The following is an 11,511-nucleotide window of genomic DNA, read 5'->3' as shown; positions in this document are numbered from 1 at the left end:
TTGCTAACCGAAGATTTTGCTCCCATCTGACTGTCGGCAAAGGGGTTTTTACTGCTATCACCAGATATGAAGGGTCGTAATTGGGCTTCATCGACAACCTGCCCCAAAAGAAGATTTTCACGGCCGTTTCTCCAAAAATGAAAAGTCATTATTAATAATTAGTATGAAACTATTTGGAAAATTGAATGAGAATATGTCTCGTTTAATAAACATCAATGAAGCTTGTATTTACTGGTATGCACTGAAGACCAAGGAACAGTTGTTATAGCGATGCCCGCGAACGCGAAGATTGTACCATCGACTGAAGTGTGATGAAGGTCGTTTTTTTTGAATTCACAAAGTGGATATACTTGCATAATGTACATACATCGACTACTTAGAGAAAGGCAATAAGCCGATGGGTTTTACTAAAGCTTAGTAACCATCAATGATGCTTGTATTTACTGGTATGCACTAACGACCAAGGAACAGTCATAACAGTAGACTTGACTCGGCGAACATTCTGGGGAAAATTTTAAGTTGAAATAGTGAATTTCACTCGGCGAACTTGCTTGCATTCAGTGATACGCACCAAAGACCATGGAACAGATGCAACAGCGGACTTCACATGGGGTCCTGCTTCGGAAAATGTTAAGTTAAAATAGTGGACTTTACCCGGCGAATCTGTTTGTATTCAGCGGTACGCAGCAAAGACGGCGGACCTGCTCGAGCCTGTTAAGTCGAAATAGTGAACTTTAACCTGCTCCGAAAAATGTTAAGACTATCCTATTGCCCGGAAAGGTGAAGACCACAGTTTTAAGGGACTCAGATATACCATCAGATCAAATTTGATCCGGTATTGTCCATTTAAACTTTGCGCGCAAACTGAAGTGATAAAAATATTCTTCCAAGTTTGAACTCCATATGACAATTAGAGTGTGCTTCGCAGGTGTCTATTTGCGACGCGAACCGTTTGTCGGCATCTTTGAAAATGTTGCAGAAGTTTTTTGAGTATAATACTCTATAACAAGAAAAAGTAGTGAAGTGAAATAAAGCATTCAGTGAAGCTCGATACTTGATGGCGTTCGCACGACAGTCGGGTCTACGTAATCGAATGGACCCGAATTGTCATTCGTCCATCTGTCAACTCGGCAGCATTCCTTCAAACTTATTCAGATATTTTTTTCTGCTGATACAAGAACAAAAACATTCAGTAAAAGTTCGTGATGTCAACTAAAACTTGACTCGGGCAAGTCGCCCATCTTTCTACCACTTTCAATGAGGATAGCATCGGAAAAGTTAAAGAAACAGTGCTCGAAAATCGTCGAGTTGGTATCTGAGAGATAGCAGAAGATCGCAACACCTCTTATGGTCGACTCCATCATTTTGTTTGGTGTTTTAGGTATGTACCTTTCAATGATACACTTCGTACCAAAAAGTCTGTCTTTGGGAAAAACGCCGTCGAATAGAGGTCGCAAAAGAGATGCTTGGCAAAATAGCTGAGTACACTAAATTTATCAAACGCATTACTAAAAGGGGAAATGTGAGTTTTTGAATATGACGTCGAAACTGTCCAACAATCTAACCAATGGCACGCCAAAAATGAGCCGGAACTGACGAAAAAACACAAATTTTTTGCATTGGCCAAAAAGAGGTCATTTTGAAGACGTTAATAAATATTTGTCAAAATACGTGCTATTGTTGTTTTTTTGTTAGTCCAGGACAAATTGGACTAGATTGGAGTAGATGATACATAAATAAAACCATAGAAGGACTAAGCGTTCACAGGGCTCTGTTAGGTCAAATTTCGATTGGATCGATTGTGTATAGAAAATGCGCTCCGACTCACAACTACACCGTAGCTGAGAGTTAAGCTACGAACTGTTGTCCATTCTCCGTTGCCAGTAGATGGTACATCGACTATCTGGAGAAAGACTAAGCGATCACAGGGCTCTATTATGACGAATTCATATTGGATCGATTTGGTGAAGAAAATGTGCTCGGACTCACAACTTAAGCTACGAACTGTTGCTTATTCGCCATATTCGTTAGATTTGACCGCTGGCGACGTCTGTAAGTTAGTGCTAGTTAGAGTATATTTATGGTTTTGGTTGGATATGGTGAATTTTATATCGCCGAGTGTAGGCAAGATTTCTTCATCTATTTGTACATATGTAGCTGTTGCTATCCACAAATTAAAAGCAGAAATTCGTCAAAAAACACACAAAACTAACGGGAACAATATAAGCAATCCCACATATGTGTTTATCTAAAAATATAAAGTTAAACACACATGTACTCACTGTGTATTTAAATTCTTTTTAAATGTCCAACACAGCGCGCGATAATTTAGAGAGCTCCTTATTTTATCACTATCGCGCTGAACATGAGTGTGTATGTACTTAACTCAACTTCCGATTACCGAGCTGATTGTATATTAATGACCATAGAACGCTGCTGTGCTGATCCTCTGCCTACAGTATGAGCGCGGAAGTTGCCGTGAACTGTTCGCACGCTTAACGGTAGTTCGGGAAATTTCACTAATAAAAATACTAATATCGTGTTAAAATTATAATTATATATGTATGTATGTAATATATCGTTACCTAAAATGCAAAACAACGTATCAACAAAAAAAATTGAGAATCGTTTTCAGATATAATAACCAATATATAACCATTTTATAACCAAAACTCAAATTTTGTTTCAATATGAGTGTACGATAACCAATATATAACCATTTTATAACCAAAACTCAAATTTTGTTTCAATATTGGTGGTTTCTACTATATTTTTTTTCCTTCGCCTGTAAACTTATGAAACGTGATGTTACGTTATTTTGCATTTTAGGTGACGATACATAAGTACTATATACATATGTTACATATATATTTATATGATTTGATCGAATGTGTTCAAGTTGTGTCCAGATACCAGAAACCCACAAGTAAAATATTTAATGCCAGTGAAAATATTACAAGTGTAAATATCAAAATTTTATAGCTGGGAAAAATAAATATCGGCGAAATTTGAAATTTGAAACTTTCAACTTGTATATTTTTGAGAGCATAATGAAGAGATCGCGCCACAAACTAGAGAGCCTTGTCTAATTCGTAGTTTCTTGATATTTCATGCGATGGTTTTCAAGTCATCGTCTCAAATTTCTATGATATATTTTTTTTTTGAATGAAGTGAAAGTGAAAATCGTCTATTGGTAAAGTATTATTTCCTGTTTTCGAAAATTTCGTCATAACTTAATAACACATATGATAAAGGACACTCGAGCCAGTCACGTCATAAAATACAGCGATAATTGTGAATTGGTGTTGAGTGACGGTAAATAATTTTCATAAATAACCGCCAGTTTTGCCTTCCAACTTTCTGCAAGTAATTTTCAAATCAAACCATATAAAGAAGTCCGATTGTATAACACACAAATTTATGCTCATTGACTTCTAAGAAAGAACATCGTATAAAGATACAGAAATAAAGAAGAAGTTAGACTTCATCACAATTGTATTCGTGGAGAGACATATAGAGCAAGTATCTGAAAATATCACACTTTTCGAAGAAGCATTACACAAAAAAAGGGTTTAGTAAAGTTTTCGGTCATGCAACGATGCTTCGAGGGTCTACTGTGAAGCCATTGTTTCACTGGTGCGGCAAATTTGTTTACTGACGTAGTTAAAGATAACGCAGTGGCCACGATTATGGTGTTGTTAAAGAGCTAATGTGATACAGTTCTGGAGAACTCAAAGAAACCTTATACCTTATCTACTCAACAAATTCAATAGAAGTCAAATTGTGCACTTTTATAAAATCTTTTTAGCAGAGTCACTATACGTAAGGAGTTTCGGTTATAAGCCAAAATAGGTTTTTCAATAAAAGGCGGTTGGTTTTGGACTACGTGAATGGTGATATGATGCATTTTTGTGTGCGACCGTTTTATACTATCTAGTCAAATTTGACTCGGACTCCCTAACTCGAATTACCGTAATCCACAAAATCCTTTGAGTTATTGAAGTTTTCATCAAAACAAAATTTTTCAAAAAGCTGTAAAATATAGAAATAAACACAGTTTTATTATTTAATTCGCATAAAGTGTTTTGTTTTGCTTCCCAATACACTTGTGTCCATGTTTTTTCCAATGCTCGAAACAGTTGTAAAGTCAATAACCGGAATAGCCTTTAATGCGCGTAGCTATTTACATTTAATGTCTTCAATTGACTAACACGGTTTCCCCGGAGCGTTCATTTGAGTTTGCTAAGTAGCCAGAAGTCACATGGACCTAAGTTATACGAAAAAGATGGTAGCGGCACAATATTTGTTGAAATTTGGCGAAAACTCACGAAGAATCAATGCAGTATGCGATAGTGCATTATCGAGGTGAAAAAACCTAGAGTTGTCGGCCCTAAAATCCGGCCTCTTTTCACGAATAGCTCAGCCGTGCTAGCAAATGACGCATTACAATCAAATAGTATTCCTTGTTGACAGTTTGGCCGAACGGAAGGAATTCGGATTGCACTACACCTCGATATTCGAAGAAAACTGTCAGTATAACCTTGAGTTTTGACCTACTTTGACGTGGTTTATTCGGGTACGGCTCACCATAGATCCAAGACTCTTCGCCAGTAAAAATATGTTTCATGGCATTCTAGTAGTAAAGCATTTTTTCACAGACGTTATCTCGACGCTGTTTTTCGAAAAAATTTAATTTTTTGCTACCAATCGTGATTTCATCCTTTTTAGCCCCTAATGATCTGTCAAAGTGGTTTTCACTGATCCTTCCGATATTCTTACGATGTCAATAAGATCTCTGACTGTTAATCGTCGATTCTTAGAAGCACCAATTCAGTTATTTTATTGACGTGTTGATCATCAGTTGATGTTGTTAGCCGTCCTGGACGTTGTTCGTCGTGAACGAGTTCTACTTGTAGACCCTCTTTGAATAATTTGTACCAATCAAAAACACTGGCTCGCGACAAACAATTATCATCGAAGACCTTTCCAACATGCTGCACTTTTCGACACCAGAAACTTGATTCCACACACAAAATTTAATGGAACTTCTTTATTGAATAATCTCACTCATCGTAAAAATCGCCGAATGTACTTTATGTACATACTTCAGAAAGACAATCGTACTATACTAAACACATTTATTTTGATGTGACTTTGACACTGACACACCACTTATAAAACATTTTTTTGACGAATGGATTTTCATAGGAAATGTAAATTTAAAAGTCTTACTACTTTTTGCCCACAGTAGTGTATTGAAATTTTTGGCTGAACATATATTTTTTGCTTGTTGGTTTCGATGAAAAGACATTCAATCTGTTTAGTGCTTTGTAGCGTTCACCGGTTGTATTAATATTAGTAATTATAAAGGAATTTAAAATTGCAAAGAATTGCTTTACATCATTTTTGGATGATAGTTGAAAAATTTCTTCTTCAGAATCCTCATCGTTTTCCATGGTGCTAGAAGTCATATTAGTTAGGCCTGAAATATACGGTTCTACAATATCATGTGTTATAAGTCCGACTGAGCAAATCTCAGCGTCCACTTCAATATAATCTATAATAACTATTAATGTTTGAAGAGATAAATAGATTCGAGTTAAGAAAGTTTAAGTTGTGGAAGAAAATGTGTACGAAATTTGACTTCTAAATTTTGCTCCCAATTTAATAGTTGGAGTTAAGAGAACTTAGAGTTTTTGAAGTTCGAATTATGGAAGTTCAACTGTATTATTATTTCAATTCCAATCTATATTATAGCCTTCAAAATAGGGTGCTGAGCCAATAAAAGCTTACAAGGCTTAATCCAATTTTCTATATACTTGTTAAAAGTCATGGCCAGAAGGAAAAAAGGCCGTTGTCTTCAGCACATTTTTATTTAGATTAGATTAGATTAGATTAGTTAGTTAGATTTCTGGACAGTTTCCACATCATGATAAACCTAGTCTCAGTAGTAATGATGCCTTTGATGAGTGTAAGGTCCTCAGCTGCGAAGTCGTTTCTGACACGCCTCACACCCGACACATTAACCTATTAACCAAAATGGTAAGGATTCGTTCCGTACTGTGGTGAGAACATCATAAATTTCCGACCTTCACAGGGTGCTTTGTGCCCCTCCATGATAGTTGTCTGATTTCACCTTATTGTCAACCTCAAACCTGTCAAACCTTCGAGACGAGTAAGGTAGCGGCCTACCTTCTAACTATTCCGTAATAAAATCAACTGAAATGATTAGAATTTTCAAGTCTTCGACGCTCGGTTCCATTACTAAGCGATTTATTCTATTTTATTTTCTAAAAAGTCAAAATGTTAAGAACAAAATGTGAAAACTTGTACATGAACTCGTATTTAGTCTTCATACCAGAAAAGTTATAAATATCTAATTCAGTTATCGTCATTTGTATTGCAGAGAGAGCTACTCTTGTATATGTATGTATGTAGAGAGCAACATTGTTAATCACGCTTTAAAAGATTAACTGTTATTGTAGCTTATAATATGTATGGTTAGCAGTATTCTCTTTTAAATGATTAGTAAACGAACATTCAACGCGGTTAATAATTTTTTCTGCAATTCAGTGTAAATTAAATTATTATCGCTTTTATTTAAGTACCAGAATTGTACACTCTTATCCAACATAACTAAGATTTGGTAAGCCTATTTTACGAGCTATCGCCGACATTGGGATTATACGTTAAGCTTTAAGAAATTAAAAAAAAATTAAGTGATACTTACTATTTGTTCTTCTGACAGTGCGCAAAAGACGTTGTCTATCTTATACAGACATTTCATATTCTTTTCCCTGCATTATTATATTAGTATTACGCAAACGAATATGTCGGAGTCTCTATAAAGTATACATATAAATGCTGAGGGAGTCGAGTTAAGTCGATTTATAGCGGGATTCGGTAACCAGTTTCTAGTCTCTATTTGAGGCATTTTGAGGTAGTCCATTTGTGACTAGTTACTATTCACTAAACAGTCTCTAGAGTTAGACTCAAAATATTGCCTCAAATTTGAGACCCAAAGAAATAAAAAGAACTCTTGTCATTTTGAATGTACTGAATAGAGATCATCATAGATATTAATCGATTGTTATTTATTTTGTAAAAACTCAACACGAAAGGGTTAAAAATAAATCAATTTTACATAAAACTTTAAATATAAGAAACAAAAAAATATATTTTTATTTTTATTGATAATTATGTTTTTTGACTATGTTATAGAAATATTTGTTATCGGCATACATATTTATTTTCATTCAAGTGTAAAAACATCTCTGAATAATGAAATTTACATTTTGGCACCAAACAGAATAGCATCGTCTCAAGTCTCAAAAATTGTCTCTAACGAAAAATCTCAAATTTAGACGTGCGAAAGTACAGAATCGTTTAGCCAATTCCGTCTCTAACGGGTAACATAGCCACGGCCAACATTAAAAGATAATCTTAAAAAAGTAAATGCCAAAGAATGATTTTTCTTGGGTTTTTCTCTTTTAAAAAGAAGAACCTCGAAATGGATCAATTTCTTTATTAAGCAAAAATATTAAGCATTTTCAAAAATTTTTAGATCATTAAGCTTCAAGGTCTGCAGATCTTATCTTATGTTTGACATTTTGGCACCAAGACTACATATTAACATAATTTACCCATATCTCCTATGTGTTTTCGCTTACCTTTTCTACTTTCAAGTTAAGAAAATCCGTCACAACAGGCTATAAAAATGTGTGCATGGATAAAATGATTCAAAGTAATTTTCAATATTTATCACGGCAATGACTGCCACCTAATGTTGCATTACATTGTACCGTTATAGGAAATAACACATATTTTTGTGACAGCGCCCATGCTCACTCGTTGATAAACTGCACACGAGCGAATGTTACTTATCTTTCGTTTAATTGCCAACAGTAGCTCGAAGCTGTAAAGAAAAACTTATATTAATTTCATTGCTCAATACCATGCAAGCAAGAGTTGAGTTTTATTATGAATCCACGACTTACGATACACTGCGAACAGCATGGTATGAGCGACGAACTAATTGCAAACTATTTACATGTGAGGAAAAGAAAATCAGTTAAATTTGTTCATTTTTTAAAGAAAATTTTTATTTTATTTTATTAAATACTAGCTGACCCCGCAGCCGTTGTCCCGCGTGAAATTATGTGTTTTGAAATGAAAAAAAAAGTTGAAATTATATTTATTTTTCTTTTTCTACATTTTTTAATGTAGCGTAGCTTAATAAACAATTTTTTGATTTCTGTTCTGGTGCGTAAATATACAGAGAAGATGGGTTTCCAATTCGTCAACACGCCATATATATCTGGCCGTGTGAAAAACATAGCATTTCCCGATTTCCTTGTGTCCTGTTGATTGTCAACGCAAAGGCAATTTTCCCTGGAAATTGAATACGTTTGAACTGAAATGGCTGTCCCTTGTATTCGATAACTGCATCATAATCAGTCGGGTTCCATTACACAGTTTCGGCGCATGAAGATTGTGAAATATAATAATGACAGATCCAACTTTAAGACGCAAATGATGCTGGGGCATACCAAGCCTCTCCAAAGAATTTGGAAATTCCACTCGATAATTTACGGTTTCGTCTTCCTTGTCAAGACGATCGATCGATTAATATGAGCGCAAACCTCCCAGAATTTGACTTTGAATCTTCCAGTTTAAGTCATTAACATCGGTAATTTTGTCTGCTAAAATTGCTTGTGCACTCAAGCTATCGCAGTTACGATAATTTGGCCAATGTTCGGATAAACATTCGTGATGAGTACATCTTCCGTTGAAGTGAATTGACAAAAGGGAGGTGAAATTGATATCAAACCACTGGAAGTATCAACCGAAATTTGCCCATTTCCAATTCTTAGCGAATACAATGTAAAATATCATCGGCAATGTCATTTTTTCGTATCCCATAATTAACGCAAATTTGAAGGCTGATATGTCGAAATGATCTTCGCGAAAAGTATGCGAACTTCAGTGGCATGCGAAGTAACTATCGCATTGTCCTTCGTCTGTTTCCAGTGATTATCATGTTCCAGCAAATTCAACTGCTGGCATGCTTCTCAAAAAGTTGCACACACTGTACCATTCACAATACGCGATGACTTAAATGAAGTTTAACCGCAAGACGCACAACTGTCGGAAAACTTTCATGAATTGTAAAAGTAAATATCCTATAAAGCGCTTTATTGCAGTTCAATATCGACCCATTTGATACCTGATCTCATATCGAACCATAACCGCTTGGTTTCTTTGGTGACGTACTTGCAAGCGTATTTGATCGTTTCACCAATCTGCAATATTGACATGAGTTTTGAATGTGAATTAGACAAAAGGAATTGGTACGACCCATGTGTTGTCAACTTCGATGTGTTGTTAACGTCGATATTTACGCCTCTATCTAAATATTCTGCCATTGTCGTCTGGTGAATATCCATCATTTCCCATTCCCGTTTCCGAACGAAAAGCACATGAGTAGTGCGTGCATTTATTGTCAGACATACAAACCAAAGTGGGATTGTAAGGTTCGCAAGGTCCATGAACCATATTGGTTTTCACCACTTCGTATAATTCTGGTTCTATCTCTGAATCAGGAATTTCCGCTGAAATGATTTCATCAATTTGATCTGGTGTAATCACCATCCGCATCTGTGTGCGTGCGGCAACAGAACAGAATACATTCATCCAGCACCATATATACCATAGGTTGCTTCAAGATAAAATCATCAAACATTGCAGCTATTGTTTAAAAAGTCGTGCTGTGATATCGTTACGATCGCTAGCTGATTGACCGCGATCAATAATTCCGCACGTATGTATGTCATCGCATTTTGGGAATACTTCTTGCCTTTCCTTGGGCTGCCATACGTTGATGGCAAAAAGAACGCCGACCAATATTAGCGCGACCTCTTCGTGGCTTCGTAACAAATTTCAATCTGTAATTGATCACATCGTCTCAAACATACATAAAGTTTTCACTGAATAATTTTCAATAATTTTCAATAATTTTTCCTTTGGATAGCCGGAATAAAAAAGCAAGCGACCGCAATTGAACGATTCAAATAATTTACAAATCAAAATATTGAAAAACAAAACAAACAAAAATTGAAAAAAATGTGTATGGAAAATGTTACTTTGTGGAATTGTCCAATTTTCCGACTTCTCCTCATGAAAAGTATAAGGTATTTTGTTTCTAAACCTTTCCCGATCCACAACAAACAACTTTTAAAAATTTCATTAAGATTGGTTCAACCGTTCTCTTAGTGTTACTAACAAACAAACATTCATTTTTATATGTACATACATATGTATGTATGTATGTATAACGTTTGTATGGGGAAAAGAAAAGGGCTGTTTTTAGGGGTTTTCCGGAAATTATTCGAATTTTTCTCGCCGTAAAAACCATCTTTGAACTTCAACAAACATTTAAGAAAAAGAATTGGCCAAATTGGTCCAGGCGTTATTGAGTTATGCGCGTACATACATTTTTGGTATTCATTTTATTTAATAAGTTTGTAAGCTCGCAACGCTCTTCAATTATATTTGAAAACTTAGATTTTATTACAGGGTCCGGCACTCAAAGTGTGATCAACTTCAGGCCGTTCGCGCAGCTGACGCACTGGAATCAGCTGTTTATAAATTTGCTGAATGACACTTCGGAGTATTGTTTACAAGTGTACAAAAGCGTTTTGCCAAAAGAGAACGCAAAAAAGTGATCAGAGATGGAATACAAACAAAATAGTGTGATTGCTTTATATTTAGCTGGAAAATCACAGCCAGCAATTGTTAGTGAGCTCAAACACCTTAATGTGAATAAAGTTTTTGTTTATCGCACCATCACTCGTTACAATGATACTGGTAGCATCGCAAAACGCCATGGAGGTGGTAATCAAAAGACTGCAACGTCACGTGAGATGGTTCGGAAAGTGAAGAAGCGACTTGAGCGAAATCCACGACGAAGTGCCAATCAAATGGTTAAAGAATTGAAAATATCAGCCCGCAGAATCCGACGCATTTGAAAATGATCAAGTTTAAGGGTTGTCCGGATTTCCCAAAAAAGCAACAATAAAGGGAGTTGTTTGTTTTTGAGCGTCCAACAAAAGGGGTTTTTACGAAAAAAAGGAATTGGTCCTAAATTTCGAATTTTCCAATTTAAATTTTAAAAAAAAATAATTTTCCAAACCGAAATTTTGGCTTTTTTTAAATTTTTACACTTGAGTGGGATCCTGTAGTTCTGCTTTTTTGAATGAAGGCGCGGAAAATTTTTTTTGGTGGTAAACGAGGTAAAACGAAATATCTCCTGTTATCAAAAAAAAGCTAAAACGGTTGGATAATTTCTCATTTTAACAAACCAAAAAGCAGTCGAAACCCCAACCAGAAATCCTTGCCACTTTGGAAAAAAAGAAATAACTGCGCGTTGTTGTTCTCGGCTATAAGCGGTTTCTCTGCCAGTAAAGAAAGGGGAAAAAGAAGAAGGACTGTGTTGAAAAATCTGGCCCAAAT

This window comes from Bactrocera neohumeralis, chromosome 3 (assembly GCF_024586455.1).
Source record: "Bactrocera neohumeralis isolate Rockhampton chromosome 3, APGP_CSIRO_Bneo_wtdbg2-racon-allhic-juicebox.fasta_v2, whole genome shotgun sequence".
In the NCBI taxonomy this organism is placed as follows: Eukaryota; Metazoa; Arthropoda; class Insecta; order Diptera; family Tephritidae; genus Bactrocera; species Bactrocera neohumeralis.
Note: the sequence above shows the minus strand (reverse complement) of the source record.